Source organism: Paramisgurnus dabryanus, chromosome 23 (genome assembly GCF_030506205.2).
Source record: "Paramisgurnus dabryanus chromosome 23, PD_genome_1.1, whole genome shotgun sequence".
Lineage (NCBI taxonomy): Eukaryota > Metazoa > Chordata > Actinopteri > Cypriniformes > Cobitidae > Paramisgurnus > Paramisgurnus dabryanus.
The window spans coordinates 9,518,172-9,542,229 of record NC_133359.1 but is presented as its reverse complement, the minus strand read 5'-3'; the positions used below and the strand labels follow the sequence as shown (position 1 = coordinate 9,542,229).

The following is a 24,058-nucleotide window of genomic DNA, read 5'->3' as shown; positions in this document are numbered from 1 at the left end:
CATGAAAGCACTTTTGCCACTTTTTATGGGTTTATGTTTTTTTCGTCAGTGACCGTGTCTGGGGGAACTGAGTTGGTGAGGTGCGTCGGAAGCAGCAGATGGAGACGAATCGCAGCTCTTAACTGCGAGTAATGAAGCAGAACAAAGACACTTCAGCTGCCTCTTCTCAAGAAGGCGGGGGAATAAATCTGTCGAAACCGCCGTGATCTAGTCAGTCGAGAGAGATCGGAGCACAACAGGAGGGAACCCGGCAGTTCTCATAGAGAGAAATTCCACTTAAATCGCCTTTAGACACCAGCCGGGATTATGCATTTTTGGAATCTGACACTAGGTTTTAAAAACAGGTTTATAAAAATAATAGATCACATGACATAAAAGTCTTAACTGTGTGTACAAAATACTGTTACACACCAGTTGTAATACGGAATCAATACAATATGTATAATATAATATATTGATAAACATGATCAACATAAACTACATAGACAAAAGTATTGGGATGCCCCTTCTATAAAAGATGTTTGAGGTGCCATACTTGTCTCACAGCAAGGTCCCCAGTTCAAGGGCTGTCTGAGTTCACATTCTCACTGTGTCAACATGGGATTATTTTCAATGCTACATGGTTTCCTTCCACAGTCCAAAAACTATTGATCTATACCAGGGGTCTACAACCTTTTTGTGAGCAAGGGCTACCACAATGGATAAAACAATCTGAAGGGCTATAGTCTACTCAAAACTTTTTTCTTTTACTTGTTTAGTTGTTGTAAAGCTTATATAAAAAAATATGTATATAAATATATTATATTAAATATCTAAATATTAAAATGTAGGCTATTCATAGAATGTGCTATAGTGGGCAATAACTTGAAGATCTGACTTTTCCATGTTTAAGTGCTACAATTGGGTCCCCAGTACTTCTATCAACCTAGAAAATGTGAAAAAGATTAACCCAGTAACTTAGTTTCGGTAAACCATTCTCTGCAAGCATGTGAAAAAATAGGTAATTGAAATCTGGCTCCCCTTGTGATGTCAGAAGGGGATAATACCACTCCCTAATCTGCACTATCCAACCACGGCACTGCCAATTAGTGCAGAGATCAACTCATTTGCATTTAAAAGGACACACCCAAAACGACACATTTTTGCTCACACCTACAACAAGTGGCAATTTTAACATGTTAAAATAAATGACCTGTGGGGTAATTTGAGCAAAAACTTCACTCTGGGACACCAAAGATTTATTTAACATCTTAAAAAAAGTCTTGTGAAATGTCCCCTTTAAATAAAAAAAGATTATTAGAAATTTAAAACCTGTACATTTGTTTGTCTGTGAATAGTACATTGGCTTCATTTGTAAATTCAGCTCATGCAGGGTGCGATTATGAGAGAATGAAAAACAAAGGTATTGAATATCTCGCAGTGTCGAGTAAGTGGCTTACTTTCCCGCAGGGAAAATAAATCCTTTCCAGTCAGCTTGAAAAAGAATGCACAGGTGAAGTGACAAACATGCCGGCATGCTGTGAGGACACAGACGTGCTCATTTCCTATGTACTATTTAAAAACCGACACCCTGTCTATACTGGACATGAGCAGCGCACTTTGCCGTGTCAAAAGCCAATTGCTCTCATTATAATCAAACAGGCTGCCTACGCTGGAAGTGTCCATTGTGTCAAGATGCTCCTTTAGTTGACAGACACCTGATCTATTGTCAAGGTGCTGCAGAACTAGTTCAGCCACTGATTTTACATATAATAAATCTTCAACCTATTGTGACGCTGGACCACAAAACCGCCGTAAGTTGCACGGGTATATTTGTAGAAAAAGCCAAAAATATATAGCTTGGTCCAACCAGACTCTCGTACATTCATTTCAGGGTCCTCTGTTGAAGTTTAAAACTATTGGATCTGCCCAGAGTCACTCAGGATCTGCCATAGGCGATCGCTAACGTGTGGTCGTGACTCGTGACGTATATATCATGCGCCGAAACTGGCCGGAAACAACAAGTACGAATAATCAGACCAACAAATATTAGCAAACATTGTTCTTGCTCCGGCTTTAACTTCTGTATATTCGGCAGTTTTGCAACAATGGACTGAATAGCTTTTCTCACGTCTTTCTCCGCTGCCATTACTGAACTACAACTCAAATTGACGCACGGCCTCAACGTCATCTTTCTTAGCCACACCCCTCTGTTCACTGATTGGACCTGCAGATTTTTGCAGGAGAAAACTAAACTCTACACAGCAGTCCCAGACGTAGTACTGAAGCGAAATAAAAATTAAGCGGAAGCACGTAGGAGGGCGGAGCCAGGCTAAAAAATATATTGCATGGGTCAAAATTGTCGAAATAATTGCCAAAAATTATAAGTATATGTAAAGATCACAAATTAAGAAGATATGCTGTAAATTTCCTACTGTAAATATATAAACACTTAATTTTTTTGAGTGGATGCAGCAAGAATTGCGATCATGTAAGTTTGAGTTTTTATGTAAAAGCTTACAAGTTCCCTTATTCAGTCATCAAACTTCATCAGGGCTAAAACAAACCTTTGAACTTTAAAAGTGATTTTCTCAGTATTTCGATTTTTTGCATCCTCAGTTTCCAAATTGTCAAAGAATTGTATCTCGGACAAATATTGTCCTATCCTAACAAACCATACATCAGTGCTTATTTATTTAGCTTTTTAAAATTTTAAAATTGACCCTTACGACTAGTTTTGTGGTCCAGGGTCACAATTAAAATCTTCTTTCGATTTTAATCGTATGCATATGAAGAGCTCAGATGCAAAAGTCGCTAAACACAACCTCTGTCCAAAATGAAATAATGATACGAGCGAATGATATGAGCGAATGCTTCATCATGTATTATACATTCAGAAAATACTTTTGCTTCAAATCTGCTTAATCCCGGCCTCAGTACATTCAGAAATATCGCTTTTATTCCATTAAACAGCATGATTTCTTGGCAAAATCCTCTAAGTGCACGGAAAAAAAACTGAATGATCGATGGGACGGGTACGTCAAAATTCTGAAAATTGTATATTAGCCTAAACATTTTTCCAAATTAAAGTAATTAGTAAATAGTAAATAGTTTTTTTATTGTCTCAGAAATAACGTCGGGTTTTTTTAGGGGGTTTTTCAACCCGGGGAGGCAGCCTTCATTGGCTTAACTTAGCACCATCTTCTATACCAGGGGTTCTCAAAGTCCGGACTCCGGTCCGGATCCGGACCCGACGGGAACTTGATCCGGAACCGGGTTCACTTCATATTACAAGTGCATTCATTTCTATGTGATTGATTAAATGTGTGCATTTGCTACTTTACAAATGCATATTAAACTTGTTAACCATTCGTTTAGTTTTTTTTCTTTTTAGATTTAAGAGTATTTCTGGTCCGAAAATAAAACGAGTTATTCAAAAATGTCCTAACGCTTTAGCCATCACACCCAGATATTATGCAGCTACTTCATGTACTACGGCTTTTGATCAGTAAGTCCTTATCAATCTGAAATCACTGTTGGTTTGAGTCGTTTAAAACATACATTTGAAAAAGCAACACTCGGCATACATAATCTTTAAAGATATTCTTTATTATCATGAAATACCTGAAAAGGTTTGAAGAATATCCTGTAAATATATCCTTAAGACATTTCCTGGAGATGCGTGTGCCTAGTTCTTCGTCTGCAGCGCATATTAAGTTTCTGCCCGAGAGCGCCCCCCTGGCTTTTGGATGTAGCGGCAGTTCACCGTAATTCATTGAGAAGCAAAGCAAGCATCATCAGCCAATTTATAGGTGCACCCCTAATTTTGGTCAGTGTCTCTGACTACCAACCACACTTTTTTTGCCATGGTTTATGCATCTGATGGAGAACAAACTGTGCCATTTCTCTAATTAGGTTGCTCTGTATTTTGCACCTGGTTACTTTTGGCATATTTTTTGTGTTTGTTTAACCTGATAAGGAACACTGTGCCGTACACGGTACACCCCCTCCCTTGCACGTGAGGCTGCATTACGTCATTGTAACTTTGAAGCATTAAACCTTCAAAATATACGGTCATGCGGCACATCGTTGTAAAGCTTAGACTTTCGGAATTCCATTAAGCGCACACACAAAGCATAATATGATTTTTAGCAGTCATAAAACTGTAATCTATTTGTTAGTTACCTGAACCGGGCGGCGCCGATTTAGGATATTTATTTACCTTCAAAATCTTCCCATTATCCACTTCGGTGAAATTGTCCAAAACAAATTGTTCATAAATCCCCAAAAGTCCAATGAAATGGAATATCCAAGCCTTTTAATCCAAAGCGATTTGTTCATCTCACAATCTTGACATTTCTGAACGAATTACGATATAAATAGTGTATACAATTAGTTCAATAACGGACATTCGTTCGAATCTCACTTTCCAGTCACGATTTATAATGAATATATTCAGATGTCACATTTATTGTGCAACGTCTGAGGAACAAATACGTCCCCTTGTGGAATTTCTGCCGTTCCATAAGGGGCTAAAAAAAAAAATAACTTTAAATGCAAAAAACACTTATTTTTTTCCCAAACTATTTGTGTTGATTTGTTATATAAACAAATGATTTATATAAAGTTTTTCTGGACCTATGAAAATGATGAGAATTCAGATTTGGACCTTTGAATGTAAACTTTGAGAACCCCTGTTCTATACGTTACATTAGTAATACGCTCGCTTATAATGTTGATTCATAGCCGCAGCAAATTCTGCTGCTTATGCTCTGTACTATGTTATGCTATCTGTCGATTTTTCTGTGTTTTTCCCTGCTTCTATTAATGTAAAGCTGCTTTGAAACAATTACCAATTGTGAAAAGCGCTATATAAATAAAATTGAATTGAACTGAAATTAATATTTTCTATTTGATCTAATTTCCTATTATTTGATTTGGGGGGATTACATATGACCTGTAAAACTTCTTGACAGTTTTCATGAGCTTTCAAAACTTTTAAAGCCCATTTCATGAGCTTTCAAAAACAGTCAAAGCCCATAACCATAACCAAGAGTACCAATGAGGATGCCCATTAAATTTTCTATAAACATGCACTGTTTACCCGTAAAACAAATGCGAAATTCACATTAACTGACAGCCAAAACTTCTACTTGAAATGCAGGAAAGCAAACTCGGTTTTGAAAAACTAGGTATGTTGCTCACTTTCATTTCTCCACCCCAACACACACCAGCGTCCAAACTGCACCACACTATTATTTATTGATTATGAGCGCAGGAGTTCTCCAACGGCACGGATTCATAACTCTGGTATCTAAAGCTAATAAAAATGCATCTACACACAACTGTCTCTATACAATGGTGTTTAATGCCTTCTTTTTACAGCGGTGCAAATGTCAAACAATATTACTAATGAAACGGCCACCAAGGGATTTCCTCCTTCCCTGCTGCTTAACTTAATTGGAGGTTTAAAATCTCATTCAATTATTTATAACCGACACTGTGCGTTGCTGCTTTCTGTCAGCAGTGAAGAGATTAATAAGATACAGAGGCATTTGCAGCCTGTGTGTAATTAAAGCTGATACAGATATTTAATATCGGCCAAAGAATGGAAAACATAAGACTTATGTTGATTTAACGGCACAGGAGTGGAAATCACAGTTAAAATGCCTGACATCAAAGAAGCAGGTTACGAAGTATGAGGTTATATGGCCATTATTTAATTTGGTATAGGATGGGGTGTCTATGCTAAGCGAGAGGTGAGAATATGAGCGTGTTGAGAGGGAGGTTGCCGGAAGAACTAATGAAACATCAGTATAACAATGACAAATTGTTTGCTTATGTGAGGTAAATTGCAGTTATGTTGGATCTCACATTGTTTATTGTCACTATTGCTTTATTCAAAAACCTAGCAAGATGTCTTCCCTAGACATCATATAGTAGGCATGGGTACACGATATCAATGAAACAAAGCATTGTGCGATAACTGGTTAAATAATGTTATAAACAATAATTCTTTAAGTTTATAAAATCAATTGTATTTATTTTAAATATATTTAAGAAAACTATCAAATCTTATAACATACATGTTTCATAAACTTTTTGGAAAATAAATCATCACTCTCTCCATCTTATTATTAATCTCTCTGCTGTGTGCGGACTATACTTTTTGTAATATACTTTTATTTGTAGTAATAAAGTCATTCAGTTATTGCATACCATAGCGATATGCATATTGCAGTATAAACATTATTCTTAAAATGTTATACTGTGGCTTATACCACTGGGATGAATGCTTTATTCTGCTTGGTGATCAAATAATATTGTTTCATTCAATCAGATGTTGGATATTCCTGCAAGATTATCCAAGACAGAAGTTTGAAGTTACGACTTTAATTTACACAATATGAGTTTACCCATCACGGCGGACAAAATGCAAGGCATAAAACATATTTATCAATATGTAAACATCTTATTAGGGTGCGTATCTCAAAAAGCTGTCTATGCCAATTGGATATTAAATTTATATTTTGAGAAAATGACAGGGTTTTTTGACCTTGCATGCATTAAAATCCTGTTGTCCAGGACTTATAAACCGTGATAGGAAGCTTAAAATTTGCATTTTTCTTGCTCTTTACAAAGTAAAAGTTGGATCAAGTTGAAAAATTACTTCAATTGATAACTTCACTTAAAGTGCAAAATTTAAGTTGAAAATGTTTAAATATTTAGGTGTTACCATCAGTGATGGGAATAACGGCGTTATAAGTAATTGGCGTTAGTAACTGCGTTATTTTTTTCAGTAACGAGTAATCAAATAAATTACTGTTTCCCCCGTTATAACGCCGTTATCGTTACTGACATTAAAATGCTGCGCGTTACTAAAATTGATCTTACTGTAGTGAATAGTGATTTTCAGCCGCGTATGCTCACTCTCTCAGCCAAACACTGTTTTTCTCTTGTGTGTGTTGTGAGAAACATAACGGATGGTGATTGGCTTAATTTCCATCGGTAGCCAACCAGAGGCAGAGTTCACAAAAAGGCCCGCCCACACGCGCAGTCCAAGTCCGAGGAGCGAGCAGCAGTGTTAAAAAGTCTGAGAAACTTGGTCACTTTGTCGCTAGATTTAGCAACTTTCTATCACTTTAGCGACTTTATAGGACAAATCTAGCTATCTTTTTTGGCGTGGTTGGAGACTTTTGTAGACTGACATGAAAATACGCGTAGTTTTCTCTTCTCAACGAGCAGCGGTGCTGCTGCTGACTGTGCCCCATCTCAAAGCACTGACATGCAGCCCGGTCATCGCGCATCAATCACTCCGAAAACACCGGCGACAGGGCGATGGCAAGTACAACAAGCTCAAAGGTAGCAGTCGCAAACACAAAGTATAAAGCACTACTTTTCCATTGTTGAGGTGAAAGGCAAGAATGTTTGTGTAATGTGCAACTTATGCCCATGAAGAAAAAGTCTCTCCACGTCTGTGGCAAGTAATTCTGATCTAATAAAGCACCTCACATCGTCACATGCTGCCACAAAATTAGTGATTTCTCTTTAGTATCCATTTTAGTCATTTAACGTATTTAATTTTGTAAGGGGAATTCAAGTTATTTGAAATATTATTTTTTTTAAGTAACGCAGTAATTACTTTTCCTGGTAATTAATTACTTTTATAATAATGTAACGCAGTTACTAACTCAGTTACTATTTGTGAGAAGTAATTAGTAACTATAACTAATTACTTTTTTAAAGTAACGTTCCCAACACTGGTTACCATTTGAAGTAAGTAGAGCAGCTTTAACTTTTTACAAAGTAGTCATTAGACAGTAAGGCTCCTCGCTAAATTCTGAAACAGAGCTTGTTTCCACACAAATCCTACTGTGTAACACAGGCTGTGAATAAGAAAGTAACCCTTCTCTCAACATAATATATTTTAACGAATAACTTGAAGCAATACTAAGCCTGAGGTGCGAGAAACTGATTTACCACAGCCTTCAACGATTGTTTATAATATAAAAGCTGTCTCATAAGGTCTGGAAAAAACTCTGCTTGACGGACCGTACCATCCACTTCCTCATGAATAAAACATACCTGTTATTCACACCGGGCCATGTGAAACATTAAAAACAACTCCCTCTTTTCGCTTCTCACCAAACCTTTCTCTTTCATCAGCTAAACCGAATGACTCCATCTACAACTTTAAGATCTTGTTCACTGTTCGAGAGCTTAAAATGAGAAAAGGAAAGCTTTAGACTATCATTACATACGTTTTTAGGGCACTGACTTAACCCCCTTTGATTGATTTTGAACCATAAGCAATTCCCTTAAACATGTATTATTTCAAATATAAATATTAAGTTGTTTCACCTGCTAAGGAAAACCTGCTCCATTTATATATCTATTGTGTTTGTTCCCTTTCACACATTCAGTCAAGCATTTCCTCTTATCAGGTTTCCTGTGAACCGCAGCTCTGCCCTCGGAGTCTATCTTCTGGCACTCCTTTCCTCACATCTGAATGGAAATCTGTGCTGCTTTCCAGTCCACGTCCTGTTTTCCTATTGATTCTTTCAACTTCAGTATGTGGACGGCCTCTTGCACCAAAACTACCAAAACAAACCATACATACTGTATGCTATTCCTTGTGAAAACTTGACTTCTGGTCCATGTTTAATGTACAGTAGTGGCCAAAAGTTATGTCCAGCTTTGAACAACTGACATCTTTGCTCTTTATTCAATTATTTATTGTCAAATATTTCATAAAAATGTTGTATGCATGTTGCATTTGTGTATTTGGAGTATAAACTAATGCTCAGCTTTGATTAGAATTTAGGGAGGCTTAGCGAAAATGAAACACATGTGCAAAGTTTACAAAGACATACTGTAGCCCAGGACAATGACTCAAAATTTATCACACAAAGGGATCAACGCATATCAATAACACATAAAATTGTAAGCAATGTATGCATTATTACCTTTGAGCTTTTTGGTTTTCTATGCATCTTTGAATAAATCCCGGATTCCCTAATATACGTTGGTTGCCATTTTTGCCAAGTTTTTTCAATTTTGTACCATACACCTCATGGGCCCTATTTTAACGATCTGAAACGCAAGTGCGAAGCGCAACGCGCAAGTGAGTTTGTGGGCGGATCTTGGGCGCTGTTGCTATTTTCCCGGCGTGAGAAATAACTCTTGTGCCGAGCGCAAATCAATAAGGGGTTGGTCTGAAGTAGGTTCATTATTCATAGGTGTGGTTTGGGCGTAACGTCAAATAAACCAATAAGAACGCTATCCAACATTCCCTTTAAACGCAAGGGCACAAGTTCCATGGCGGGTTGCTATTATTATGACGGATTTACCAGGCGTACGCCAGGAACGGTTCACAGCCGAGGAGACCGACGTTCTTGTAAGAGCAGTCAAAGACAGAGAAGTTGTTTTGTATGGGGATAGGAGAAACCCGCCCAAATCAGCGTAGGTTAAACAGGCGTGAGAGGAAATAGCCACAGTCTCATCAGCTGGCATCCCCATAATTGCGCCAAGTACAATGATGTCAGGAGATGGGGGAATCCCAAGCTTGCCAGCATAAATCGGGCACACCGTGTAACGGGAGGTGGATCTGCCTCTACACAGACACCAGCAGAGCACATCGCTGCATCCACCCTCACCGCTGAAAGGGTTTTGGGGGCTTTGAAATCGGACCCAAGAAACGCAAGCAAGGTCCAACCCCAAAGTACTCTTACAAATCAAGTTCATATACATTAATGTTTCTTATGAAAACATTTTAATTATTATTTACATAAAATAAACGTAATACAGCCACACAACTTATGAAAATATTTTAATCGTTATTTGCATGAGAATTTTTTAACGCAGCCACACAATAAATAAAAACTATCACCACAATGCTCACCACTATGATTCCCCTTATCTCATGTATTAATATTTTTTAGTGTAACAATTTATGATTTGCAAAAATAACTGTTGCATCTGTGTAGATTAGATAAGCAAAGTGTGTGCGCGTTGTGCACGCTATACATTATGGTAAAGCATGCGCCCTTAAAATAGCATAATGAACAACGCGCCACTGACTTTAAACTTTTTTTTTCTGGTCAGTGGCGCAATTGTTTTTTGAAACTGCAAAACACGCCTCTTTTTTTTGCGCTGAACCGCCCAGGGAGCGCAAGTTCATTCCCTAGTTTGCCGACGTGCGTCTGTGAAGGGAAAAACCCGCTGTGCGCCGGTGCAAAATACGAATGATACATGCATCACTGACAAAGTCAATTGCGCTGGCTGCAAGATAGGGCCCCATATCTTGATGGTTTAGTGTAACCCAAGGAAGCATTAAAAGCAAATACTGTATAAATTTCCCTCCAGGAAATCACTTTTGCCAACTACTGAATGCTTTAATCACTCTATGCTCTGTCACACAATTTTTACCTCTATAACAAATCTCAACATGGTGCTAAATTTGCAGGTGCATGGAAAACATAAGCATAAAAAAAATGCTTAAAGAGCACCAATGGTCCAATTCACGGTGTTACATTTCCTTTGGTGTGTAAGTGTGTATTAGTACATGTTAACGATATGCAAAAGGTAAAACCCCCAAAGTAAATGATGACAACGCCTCCAACGTTAATCTCTTTTCTTGGACTACAACAAATACACGGATTGTCGGAAAATGTTTACTTCCTGGGATTGGTGATGTAGTAAAGAACAACATTATCTTAATTCCTCCCACTTCGGAATCACAGCCTGTAATGGCGCTTTTCCAATGCATATTACCCCACAGGTTGGTTTGGGTCGGGTCAGCTTACTTTTGGGAGCTTTTCCATTGGGTGCAGTAGGTAGTACCAGATACTTTTTTCGTACCACCTCGGTTGGGGTTCCAAGCGATCCGACCTGATTCAAAACGTGATGCGAAAACACTATAGATCGCTGATTGGTCTGAGAGAATGTTCACTACCAGCGTCATCGCTATAATGTAAAAGATTAGATTTACCTTCATGCTAGCTTGTGCTGTCTCGATCAAACATGTTGTTATCTGTGCACTTCTATATGGTCCCGAACTCCCTTTTAGCGATGAAAAACATCCACAGGTTGAGAATCAGGGACACCATACCAGTTTTTTCCAGACTTGCAGTTTGTGGCATTCGCGGTGAGCACGTCAGAATTGTATGCTTAAATGAAACTTCAATGAGGCTCAGCGAAGCATGTCGACTGACAGCACACCGGCATTTGTACAGAAACTGTCATGTGATACAAAGGTAGTGATAAATGCAATGTGCAAACATCTATTTGTGGTGGCCAATTTTGATTTTGTGGCAGACTCAGAAATAAATTAATGTATGGGAATGTATATTACAACAACGCTCTCACTTGTATGATGTCACAGCAGTAGGCAGCGCAAATATAACGACACGCCTATAATCCCTCCCAATGCAAAGTATTACCAAACTCGATGGAAAAGCTAACCAAGCCAAAGTGAGGTGAGCTGACCTGACCTGACCCAAACCAAACCGTGAGGTACTATGCAATGGAAAAGCGCCATAAGTTAACTCCTGGTTGCATTGCATTGTGACAGAATCTTTTAAAAATTATAAAGACTGACGTCAGAGGTATTCAGGCCAATCACAATGTACAGATTAGCAATTTCAAATTGATGAGTTTTGTACATGAATCAGTGCTTTCAGGGAGAGAGGGAAATCTGGAACTACAAAAATGTATGGTATGTGGAAAATAATGCGTGTTATACCTATCATTGTATTATACCAAATACACAAAATAACGTTTTTAGCAATGAAATAGGTGCTCTTTAATGCTTTATAATTATGTATTGTTTATTAACTACATAGTGAATTATCACATCTTTTGATACGAGTTAAGTAAGCAACATTTTTGTATAAAAATTACAGATGCTGTGCCAGTAAGAACACAAAAACTATGCTACAAATACAGTATTAGAGAGAGATCAAAAATGCTGCCCGTACAGCCAAAGACATACAGTGCAATTTTCCATTAATACCCAGCCATGGCAACGGAAAGGGACCTAATGACAAACTGTTTGGAAACCACCGTGCAAGACACGAAACCAGTGTGGAAATCTTCTAGAACAGAAAGAGTAACACAAGGACCAAATGTGAATGAGTAGTAATGAGCTGTAGATGTGAAAGTTGCAATGCATGATGGGATGATCTCTTAGGAACTTTCTAGCCAAACTAATGCAAATACAAATCAGGTCTATGACCTTTGCACTGGATTAAGGTAACAGTACTACTTTACTACAAAGAAGTTATGTGTAGAGTTGTACACAAAGAGAGGTACTGAAGGAAAATACATTAAAGTAAAAGTGTAACAGCAAAGATGAATGAGAGAAAGAAATCCACAATGGATCAAGAGATGAAGTGAAAAGAAAAATTTAAACCTTACAGCTCCATCTTTCACCAGGCAAACCTGTCAGCCTTCAAAGTCAGCACCTGCACCTGCTCTGTTTGCAATGTTGTCAAGCCGTAATTCAATTGTGAACCTCTGGGTGGTAAAACCCAAAGTAAAAAACAGCGCGAGAGGGAAAAAGTTGCAAATAGATTGGAAACGGGAACGAAAAATAACACATCAGGACACCCTTAAGGCCGACTGTGTAAAAAATGATTCTGGTCTGGCTAAAGGGCAAACAACTTGTAACAACAAAAACAAATCAGGACTGTGTCGACAGTGTTTGTGCTTATTTAAAGAACAATGCCTTGTCCATTTCCATAGATAGATGCTCGGATTTAAAAGTCAGGCTGATTCAAACAATCTGAGATTAACACACAACTATAAAACACCAACATGACTATAAATTCAAGGTGGTGTGACGGTGATGATATTTATTATCACGGCCTTAAGACAGAATCTTGCACGCGGGCAGTACCTGCGAGTGAACCGCTAATTTTTGACGTAAAGGTTAATGACATTAACGTCTAATTTGCGGTGTGGATGCGGGTCGCAAAATCAATAGGCAAGGGCGGACTAAAATCTTTTTTGACTGGATTAATCAATATTTCAGCTCAAATCAATATTTCATTCAAGTTATGTATTTATTTGTTTGGTAAACAGGCGTATAATTAGCAGGATAACATCAGTCATTATCACAAAATAAGCCCCTTCTTTCCACTTCGGGGTCTTAATTACCCTGTTAAGTTTACTTTGCAATAATGACCAGCTGACTGCACATTATCCCTTACATATTATCTGCATTAAAGGACTGTTTGACTGCATTAATGTTTTAAGTGACCGCACATCATCCCTTTGATATCAGCATTAAAGTACGACTGCATAAGCTTAGTGACAAATCTTTCACCAGGCAAACCTGTAACTCTTGTGGTTCATGATTTTGTCGACTTTTTCTTGACACTTGCACTATTTTAGTATTAATAATAAAAACCTCTGTTATATTATTACACAACTGGCCATCCATAAGTAGGGGTTACAGTATTTCATTCTAACATTATAACCAGACAATTCCGCAGCCAGTCTTTATAGCAAGGCCTGTCTTCATTACCTAATCACAGCACCGCAAATCTCTCAGCCTCTCGCCGCTAATTTCCCGGCCCGTCTGACCTTGTCGAGCATGGCTGAAATAATTTTCATAAACAGCGCTGAGAAAATAAGTGCTCTAACCGACAGGGAACCCTTGTACAGCGCATACCGGGTGTGATTGGCTATTTTTCCTTTAACAATAGATGGGCATTGGACCTGTCAAGGAATTTTATTACCGTTTGAAAGTGGATAGGTTAGGCTGGCTGATGACGCAATAAAAGACCTAAAAGGCATTAATGAGGGTTTTAGATGAAAATGTTTAAATTTAATGACCAAACTGTGCAGTTATTCCAATTTCCAAGTTTTAAATTGATGTGATTCCCATGTTTAATTTAAATAATGGCTTCAGAATGAAATTAGAAAAAATAAAACGCAATTAAGGAAACTATTAAGGAATGCCAATTAAACACTATAGTAGGGTGCCTGAATATTAAGGCCATCTTAAAGGGACATTCCACTTTTTTTGAAAATATGCTCATTTTCCAGCTCCCCTAGAGTTTAACATTTGATTTTTACCGTTTTGGAATCCATTCAGCTGATCTCCGCGTCTGGTGCTAGCACTTTTAGCATAGCTTAGCATAATCCATTGAATCTGATTAGACCGTTAGCATCGCGCAAAAAATAACCCAAATAGGTTCTGTATTTTTTCTATTTAATACTTGACTCTTCTGTAGTTACATTGTAACTACAGAAGAGTCAAGTTTTAAATAGAAAAAATATCAAAACTCTTTGGTTATTTTTTTGAGCACGATGCTAACAGCCTATTCAGATTCAATGGATTGTGCTAAGCTACGCTAAAAGTGCTAGCACCAGACGCGGAGATCAGCTGAATGGATTCCAAAACAGTAAGAATCAAATGTTTAACTCTAGGGGAGCTAGAAAATGAGCATATTTGAAATAAAAAACATGGAATGTCCCTTTAACTTATGTACAACCTTTTTACGAAGTAAAAATGAAAGGAAAATGTCATATGGTGTGTTACACAGACCACAATCAATTTTATTCTCCACCTTTATCTATTTCTGGCCCCCAGTTTCTCATGACCTTTCAAACATCTTTTAATTCCACAATGGCATGGTTTGAAATGTTTTTGAAACGTGTGCTTCCACTGTGTAGATGTCAACCACATAGCTAGTGTGAAGTGTTGAGGGAAGATGTAGCCAGAGAAATCATGGTTTACAATCTCATCCCTGCAGAATGATTTTGTATTTGGACCAAACTGTGTACATTCAAGACTATTTTAGTGCCAAACTTGATGTCACAACCCAAGGGTGTTGCATGAATTTTCACAACATTGTCATGTTGTTGCTAAAGGGTTCAGAGTATGCATGTTGCTATATGATTATCAAAGTTTTATATGTGGCTGCCTACCACCTCAATAGAGTGCCTCAGGGATGACATATTTTGTAGGCCAACCCTGGAAGTTAGCAGGACATTGGCTTAAAAGCCCATTCATTTTTCCCATAGACTTAAATTATCACAAACAATAAGCTGTGTGTTAAAACACTTACAAAAGATGATCTTCACAGACAAACACAACTATGAATTTTCAAGTCTACATTTCTAGTAAAAGCAGCTAGACTTTAAAATTCATAAATGTTGTGTTCACCTGTAGTTCACTCTATAGCCCATTTCAAAATGTCAGTGATATTCTGGTCCCTCAGGTCGCGCTTTCTATTATTTGTGGGGATGTTTTCACTTTCATTGCAAATGTATGATATTTAGATTTTTTTGAAATGTCAAAAGTAAAATATCAATAAAATTGTAATTCAAGAGGAGGACTGATCTTAGTAACACTTATCTATGACCATTAACCCACCAGCGGCCCAAAAGAATCATGACTACTAAATGTTATTAGGTTATAACGGGACAAGAACGATAACAGCACTATGGCAACATATTGACATTGCGTCAATGAAAAGCTGGCAGTCGATAAATGAAAATGGTTGAGGACAGAAGAAAAATGACAGCTCTTCTTTTCACACACAATAGCTCTGGTATTATAATTGATGATTATTTGACAGGTCCTCAGAGGGAAATAATAGGAAGTGTATTCTGAATGGCTGCATTGCTGAGCTTAGTGTCAGAACAGAGCAGCTTAACTTGCAAATAGCAAGTGCCAAACAGCACTTTATCTGTCCTTATCTAGCACAAACAATAAGCAACTTCTACAAATCTTTCAGGTTGTTTTTAGGGAAACAGGCTTTTGGGAAATAATAAACGGGCCATGGGAAATAGTTCTTATTAAAAGCAGCATAACTTTTCACATAAACAAGCCTTGAGACTTCAAATTCAAACTAAAAGTTTACTAATATTTCTAAAGTCCCTGTAAAGTCAGATATTAAAGGGGACAGAGAATAAAAAAAACATTTTTACCTTGTCTTTGTTGAATAACGGTAGTCTACCCGCATTCACTAACATACAAAAAGTGCTAAACATGCTAAACATCTCAGTCTCATAGAAATTCCTCTTTTAAAAATGTCAGCCAGAAAACGGCCCAATCTGAAAAACTGATGCTTATGACATCACAGGCATCTCACTGCCCAGGGGCGTCATGCACCAATTTTTTTTAAGGGGGCACAGTGTCAACAGCTCCCAGAAATTTGTGTATACACAGACATCAAACGAAATATTATAGAGCTTTCAGTCTTTTCCATGGCACTTACATTTCTAACAATCTGAAAACCCCTGCTTTCATGCAAAAACCTCCAAAATAAAAGTGATGACTAACTTTCATATCAAATACTATTCAATCGGAATAATGACACATTTGCATCATATTCACATCTGAAACGGCATGTTTTATTTAAGTCTTAATGGCTTGTTTAATTGTGTCATTAATGCATTTTGCACAACAACTACATTATCATATAAAATTTATGTAATTTTAAATCCATAAAGTATATAAACAACGAAAATGACATCAGCTATAGCCACGTGATTGATTTTAATGTTCAATAATGATTTTAAAAAATATGTTTAGATACAATTATTAGAGGAACGGATTTTTGCATTAAATTTTACCTCATGTGAGCATGTGAGATTCCGCGCCCGCGTGAACTTTGGCGAACTTTGGCGTTGTGCCAAGAAGATGAATCTCTACTAATATAACGTTGAGACGGTCACATTTAAAACCATACATTTTCTACACAGAGAAGGTTAACCGCACATTACCGTACTGGGGTTTGGAAATGTTGTGAGCGTTTCTAACACGTTTTAATTCCTCAGATAGCCAAATGCAGCAGCAAGCCAGCAACTTCAGAGAGCTCGTGAGCGCGCCCAGACACTGATGACGTCTGCGGCTGCGCTCTGACTGCAGCGCCAGCTGCCGCCAGAATAAAAGTAATGTAACATGATCAAAACACGATCAAAACGGCGAAAATCTCCGAAAAGTGACAAGGATGCAGCACAGAATGTATAATATTGTGCATATTAACAGATTAAAAGTCAAATAACAGATTAATGGACGCTTATTTGATTTAGAGGTTGGATGCAAAATCCATTGGCTCAAAAAAACCAAGGGGGCAGGTGCCCCCTCAGTTTGAATGGGCATGACGCCTCTGTCACTGCCCCTCCACTTTAAAATAATTGGCTACATTTTTTTGAGTGGCAGCAAAGTCAGCCAATCAGTAATGAGATTGGAAGTTAAGCCAGTAGGGGGAGCCAAATAGGTGCAAAACCACTTGTTTAAAATCCCCCACCCTAATAGAGCTATCTGAGAGAGGTTTTTAGGAAGCTTCTAAGGCATTACTGACCCCCCCCCAAAAACATTTTGTCTACATGCCACATCACAGAACAAGGATAAATACCCCATTCAGTCATTCTATGTCACTTTTAAATGTGTTCCGAGTTTGTCACACACAGAAAAATGTGTTAAAACTATCCAAACAAAATTGAACGATGGAAAAGTTTTCAAAGTCTTGAAATGATTGCAGCATTCTCTGCATTGAAGGGGTGGGGGCATGTCCCCTGTCTGCGCTAAAACCCACTCACGGAAAAACTGCCGTCTCTCTTAACTTTCACAGCGTAACTGTGTAAAATAATGTATACATTGATAGCTACAGGTCCTTGAATTCTTGCGTGGCTGACCTCTACACTTTAAGCTATGCAAGAGCTCTACAATGTCTTCCACCTCCAGCTGACCTCCTAAAAATATCTCAACACAGAACAGGACATCTGCAGGGACTAATTCTCAATCTTTAATTCATGACACATTCTGTCATAATCAGTGAGATGTGGTGGCCGGCAGCTCCTGTTTGACTGACACATTAATGAGAGTTATGTCTGCACTATGTACATGACAGCTACTTTTATATGATGCAAGCACTATTTCATCATTTTTGGTGGTTGGAGAAAATGCCATCTTAAGAAAAGCATGGGAACCCTTGAGTGTTTTATTGGATTTTTCTTAAATGGTTTTAGAGCCCACAAAGATGTGATCCTCTGTATCTCACTGATACAATCAAAATCTAGTGTGCTTTAGGGAAAATAGCTCTGTTTACTTTAATTACAAGTTTTGAATTAGTAGTTGCCCAGGTTAAATAAAAAAGGTACACTCCAAAAAAAATTGGTGCTATAGCACTAAAAGCTCGTAATCATAGGGGAACCATTTTTCATGCTACTGTATATAGCACCTATAAAGCACCTATGAAGAACCATCCGGGGGTGATATGGGCACTAGATATGATTCTATATAGCACAATATGGTTCTACACAGGTACTACATAGGTGCTTTATGGTACTTAAAAAGGTTCTCGTATGATTACGAGCCAGTGAACCACTTTTAGTGCTATTAAGCACCGTTTGTTTTTAGAGTGTAATCACGTCAAACAGACAAACCATGTAAGTCCGTCAGAAATATGAAAAGGTTGGTGTAAACAATATATATGACTACTTAATACCACTAGGACTTCAGCAAATGTTATTAAGTTATTACAGTTGTCACACTGTAAATTAGAAGCGATAATAGACAAAAAAGCTCTTCTTCGCATCTGAGAAGAGAGATTACATTATTTAGTGAATTTTAAAACAAGATATTTCAAAATACATCATAACACAAAAGTAGAACCTCTTACACTCTTGCATGTAACTTGTCAGTTTACCTAGCTTTATGCAAGCTGTGAGACTGAGTGAGAAAAACAGCTCACAGCATAACAACACTCATATTATTGTATAATTATTTTAAGAGCAACTTTTTGGTTCATGTGTTTCCTTTTCTCAGGGCCTGAATTAATTCAAATCAATTTTAAAGTTTTTTTTTTTAATTTATGCACAGCATGATGCATAATACAGAACATAATACAGAAAAAAAAAGAAATTATTACGTAATAAATTATACTGAAACTGCTTTGAAACTGCTTTCCATCCGAATATAAAGAGTTTGGTTTTGACTAATTTTGGTAAAGACGGGTTTTCTATGCCAGTGGTTTTCAAACTTGGGGCCGGGGCCCCCAGGGGGGCCGCGAGATGGTGCCAGGGGGGCCCCAGTTTTATGACATTTTATGAAATACATTAATTTATCAGGAATTTTGTGTAATTGAACCTAAAAAAATTAGGCTACTAACCAAAAGCACTACTTTTTGTATAATTTAATGTTTTTTATTAAAATGTTGAGTTTAAGAACAGTTTTTTGTCACAAATTTTGTTTGGGGGGCCGCGAAGGAATACACCGTACACAAGGAGGGCCACACGCTGAAAAAGTTTGGGAACCACTGTTCTATACCAAGAAAGTGACAAAATGAAATCCACCATTTTCTATTACAAACTTTCACATAGCAGTTTTAGGTTATAAAAAATAAAAAATCCATATCCATAATTTTATTTTTAAAGATTTATTATAAAAAACAACTTTTTTTTCAAAATGCTATTAATCTATTTAATCAATATATTAACGTGCATTCATCTTTGCCATGTTATATTCATTTAGTTGACTAGTGGGATACACTGATTAAAAAAAATAAGCATTAATAGCATTAATCAAAACACTTACTTTGTCATATTAAGAACACTGTACTGCTGTTGGGACGTCATCATCACTGAACTTTTTTGACAGCGATCAGCTGTAAAATGTTTTGGTCCAGCTCAATTTTCGTTGGATTCGAGTAAAACAATGGAAAGTTTTCATAAGATCCCCTGCGGTCAATGTGTTAGCATGACAGAAGCTTGATGCTGTCAGGAGAACAAGCAACATCCGGCATTTTTACGTCTCCCGAGTGCCTCTCGCATAAATTATTCGATTTTGATGGCTTACGTTTCTTCTCTATGACAGACCAACAAAAGTATTATTTTGTTTTTGTTTGTTTGTTGATCACGAAGTACAAAGTAGAAGATTTGTTGAGCGGATTTATTGCATTCTGCAGAGAAGGAGGACTGGCGTTTATCGCGTTTTGGGAAAAGATGACAGTATAACACAGCAGATATTGGATGTTGCGTAAAACTAAGAATTTACTTTTTAATACTAACCTGATACAATACTGATTTTGGCGGAAACTAGTAAAAAAAAGGTGTTTATCGCGTTTTGGAACCAATCTCTTCATATGCTATCATATAGTACATGTGTACTACAGTACATTATGTATCATTCATTAGAGATAGGGTGCAGTCACACTGCTCTTTTCCTTTCAGACCAGAAACGAAAACTGACCCGAAACATTTTGCTGCATTCCACAGTTCACTGTGAATTCATGTCACATGAAGGTATTTACAGTACGTGTACTTACCTTGTACATACATGTACATGGGGAATATGTTGTACTTACAAATTAATGTGCGGAACTTTATTTTGAGTATCTACATGGTTATTAAATGGTATTTACCATACATAGACAAGGTAAGTACAGGTACTGTAAAATAATGTGCTACCAATATGTCTAATCTCTTTGTTCCCTAAACTTTCAGAAGCAACAGGTTGCTTAGTAACCTGTTTTGTCCTCATAAAAAATGAGCTGTACACTGTGTGTATATTTGGAGATGACCCTCAGTCCTGGCTTGGCAATGATCAGAGGTTACGCTAATTGTCTGAAAAATTGCAGCATTCTGTTGCCTCACTAAAGTTCACAACGGCCTCGAGAGATGTGAGTTACAGAATAACTAAATGCATTAATTTCAGCCTACAGTGTAGTGCACTCATAATGAAGTAAAGACTATTAAGACACAGAACAATGAAAGGAAACGGTGTGCATTCAGAATGAAATATGCATCTGTGGAAAACATTACGCACAAGCCAATAAGGAAGACTCATTTTACAAGTGCTTTTAAGTTGCATGTGCAGTATATTGCCCATGCACAACTAGACTGGGAATGGAAACACAATGGAAGATTGGACAGGTAAATTTACCCTCACTGACACTTTTAATACACACCTCGTTTCTAGCTGCCAGCAAAGTGGACATTTATATGACTTTTAAACCTTGACTGAGGCACTTAGTGTTTCATAATGCGAAAGTTTAAACTATCAAACAGTCCAGAGCGGTATGGCAAATCTCCAGAGACTATGAAGCTATAGGCGGGATAATGTAGGATGCACGATTCTGTGACTTTACCTCGATACTGTACTTTATCCTATCCGCTTATGCATAACAACTCTGTTTAAAACTTTTAGAGGTTTGCTGCTTTGATGGTGTGTATGTTAAATATTAAAACAGCAAGGTTGTTGGTTTTCAATGGGTGTACATGATGATTGCTTTTAAAACCCCATTGTGTTTGTCAAGTATGGTGGCCCATAGTCAAAAAGTGACCTCATCCAAAATGCCACCCCATAGTAAACACACGTACTGTACCTGCACCCGGAAAGTAATTGGGAAAATGTGCCGCAAGACTCAAACCAGTAACATTTGGGTTACAAGACTCTTACTATTAGGCCACGACTACCACAGGGCTCATTTGCATAAATTTCTTGCTCCTGTCAATACCACAATCCTTTGCACAAGCCTGCTGGACACACACAAGAGCAAGCATTGTGTTAAAGATGTAAAAGAATATGCATTATTTATATGCACATACAAACACACAGCTATTGACTTCATAAGGTAAAAGCGTCCAAAGAACTGCAGATGATAAAGCTCGGTTTCATCATTCTGCATAACTGCATTTCATAAGCTTAAAAAAAAAACATTTCTCCCTGCGTGAGAAATTTAAGTGACAACCATTGGCAAAATGTTAATTAGTTTTAAATTAGTCTTTCATTTTTGAAACCGCCTACATTCTGGATGCCAAAATCTTAAATGAGTAAGAAAATAAATCAATAAGCAAGCATTGTAGACAGTGGCTTTAGGTATGAGAAACAGCATATAACAATATAAAGCATCTACTGTAGTTTATAAAGATGCATTAGACATAAGGGACGCACAAATCATTAAAATGTGCCCCTGGACCACAAAACCATAAGTCATAAGTCGCACGGGTATATAAAAAACAACCAACAATGTTTTTTATTTTTGATTCGATTTTTTATGCCAAGTAAAGATCATGTTCCATGAAAATATTTTGTACATTTCCCACCACAACATTTATTTATCATAAGTAATATGTGTAGCTAAAGACTTCATTTGGACTTCACTTTTTAAATGTGTTCTTTTATATCTACATAAAAAGTATGTGGCTTTATTAAGTGCAAAATTATCCAAAAACGTTTTTAGATGTCCATTTACAACCCTAGGATTTGCCCTTCAAATTATCTGGCCTATTATTACCTTATTTGGAAAAGCCATGAATAATAATGTTGAAGCTCTGCTCTGATTGGCTTAAGCTTTGTTTATTGTCCCGCGCGCAGGACCGCCCATTCCGCGCTGATGTCATTTTGCCGCGTGCACCAACGCGCCCTTGCAGACGCATCAACTATAAACATAGGCTATGTTTACATTAATGCGTGTATCCTTTAAAGCGCGTTACTTTTGCTACGTTTACGCCTTTCATTTACACTACACCACCGTTTTCGACCCGTTTTTGATTCCCAAAACCCCTACAGCTGGACACGTGCCCCTAGTGATGTACTGTATGCTTAAAAAAATAAAAAAATATTTCTATATGTGCAAACTGGCCAATGCATGACAATATGAAACTTTGATCAGCTAAGCTGGTCCTCCACATCTGCATGAGACTATCAGAAGTAACGTCAAAGAGTTGAGTGCCATCTAGTCTAATTAAAAGACTAAAGAGTCAACTGATATGATGATCCTATTAGCACATAATAGGCACATCCTGATAAAAAATAGAAACTATTTAAGAGAGAGACAGAGAAAGTGCTGCAAGAAAGATGAACAAACACTAAAAGAGGAAGTTGTTTATAATAAGAGACAAGGAAGGTAACAATACTGATTTGAAAGAAGAGATATTTGATTTGATATTATTCATTGGGCCATCTGTACCAGTTCATTGGAAAGGTTGCACAACTCGTCATTGTACAATTATAAAAGACATAACTAAAGTGTGGTGTGTGAAAAAAAACACACCAGGGTACAGGCCAGATTAAAGCCCACTCGAACGGCACATCGCATAAAGAATTCACAAGAGACCAGAGAAATTTCGGACATATTCAATAAACTATAAGGTGGCAAAGGGCTCTCGAAAAATGAATTTCCTTCACCTTGTTTATTATAAAGATTCATCCTCATGTTAGAGAATTGAAGCATGTGAATAACCAGACAGCTCTGCCATAAAACATGTTTGTTGTAGCTTAGTTTATTTCCCAAACTGGAAATACTGTAATGCTTTTGACAAAAACAAATCTGTGCTGTTCTACACAAACAACCAGGAGCGAAAATGCTAATGGGGTTGTTTTTATAAGTAGTTTTGGTTTTAGTTTTGTTCACAGCCTTGTCTTCTGTGTATTTCCTAAAGAAGATTAAACTTATGAATATGAAATTATGAAATAAAGATTTGATCTGAAGCCTGTGCATCTACCTACAGTACAAATGCAGGTGTACAATACAAGACCTAACTACAGGACTGTTACAAATCACATTGAAGATGATAATTCTGCAAACATAAATTGGCAAAATGAAAGGTCACACTACAGCCTTCATTAAAGGGATAGTTCACCTTAAAATGAAAATTTTGTCATAATTTACTCATCCTCATGTTGTTCTAAACCTGTATGAATTTCTTTTTTCTGATGAACACAAATGAAGATATTTTGAGAAATGATGGTAAACACACAGCAGATGTGACCATTGACTTCCATAGTAGGAATAAAAAATATGATGGAATTTAATGGGTACCATCAACTGTGTGCTTACCATCATTTATCAAAACATTTTCTTCATCATTTATTACAATACTTCCAAAATATATTTTTCCTACTATGGAAGTCTATGGTCACTTACTGCTGTGTATTTACCATCATTTCTCAAAATATCTTCTTTTGTGTTCATCAGAAAAAAGAAATTCATACAGGTTAAGAAAAACATGAGGATGAGTAAATTATGACAGAATTTTTATTTTGAGGTAAACTATCCCTTTAACATTTTAGCCACAGCCTAATTGCCAAGCGGTGTGTATTTGTAAAGAGAGATCA

The 24,058-nt window shown here is 37.2% G+C and overlaps 1 protein-coding gene across 10 annotated transcripts in view; it reads right to left on the bottom strand.

The window, feature by feature from the left end:
• The window catches only part of cadps2 (Ca++-dependent secretion activator 2), a 158,087-nt gene that overhangs the window by 98,426 nt on the left and 35,603 nt on the right, over positions 1–24,058 (bottom strand). The gene's annotated exons all lie outside the window — the stretch shown is intronic.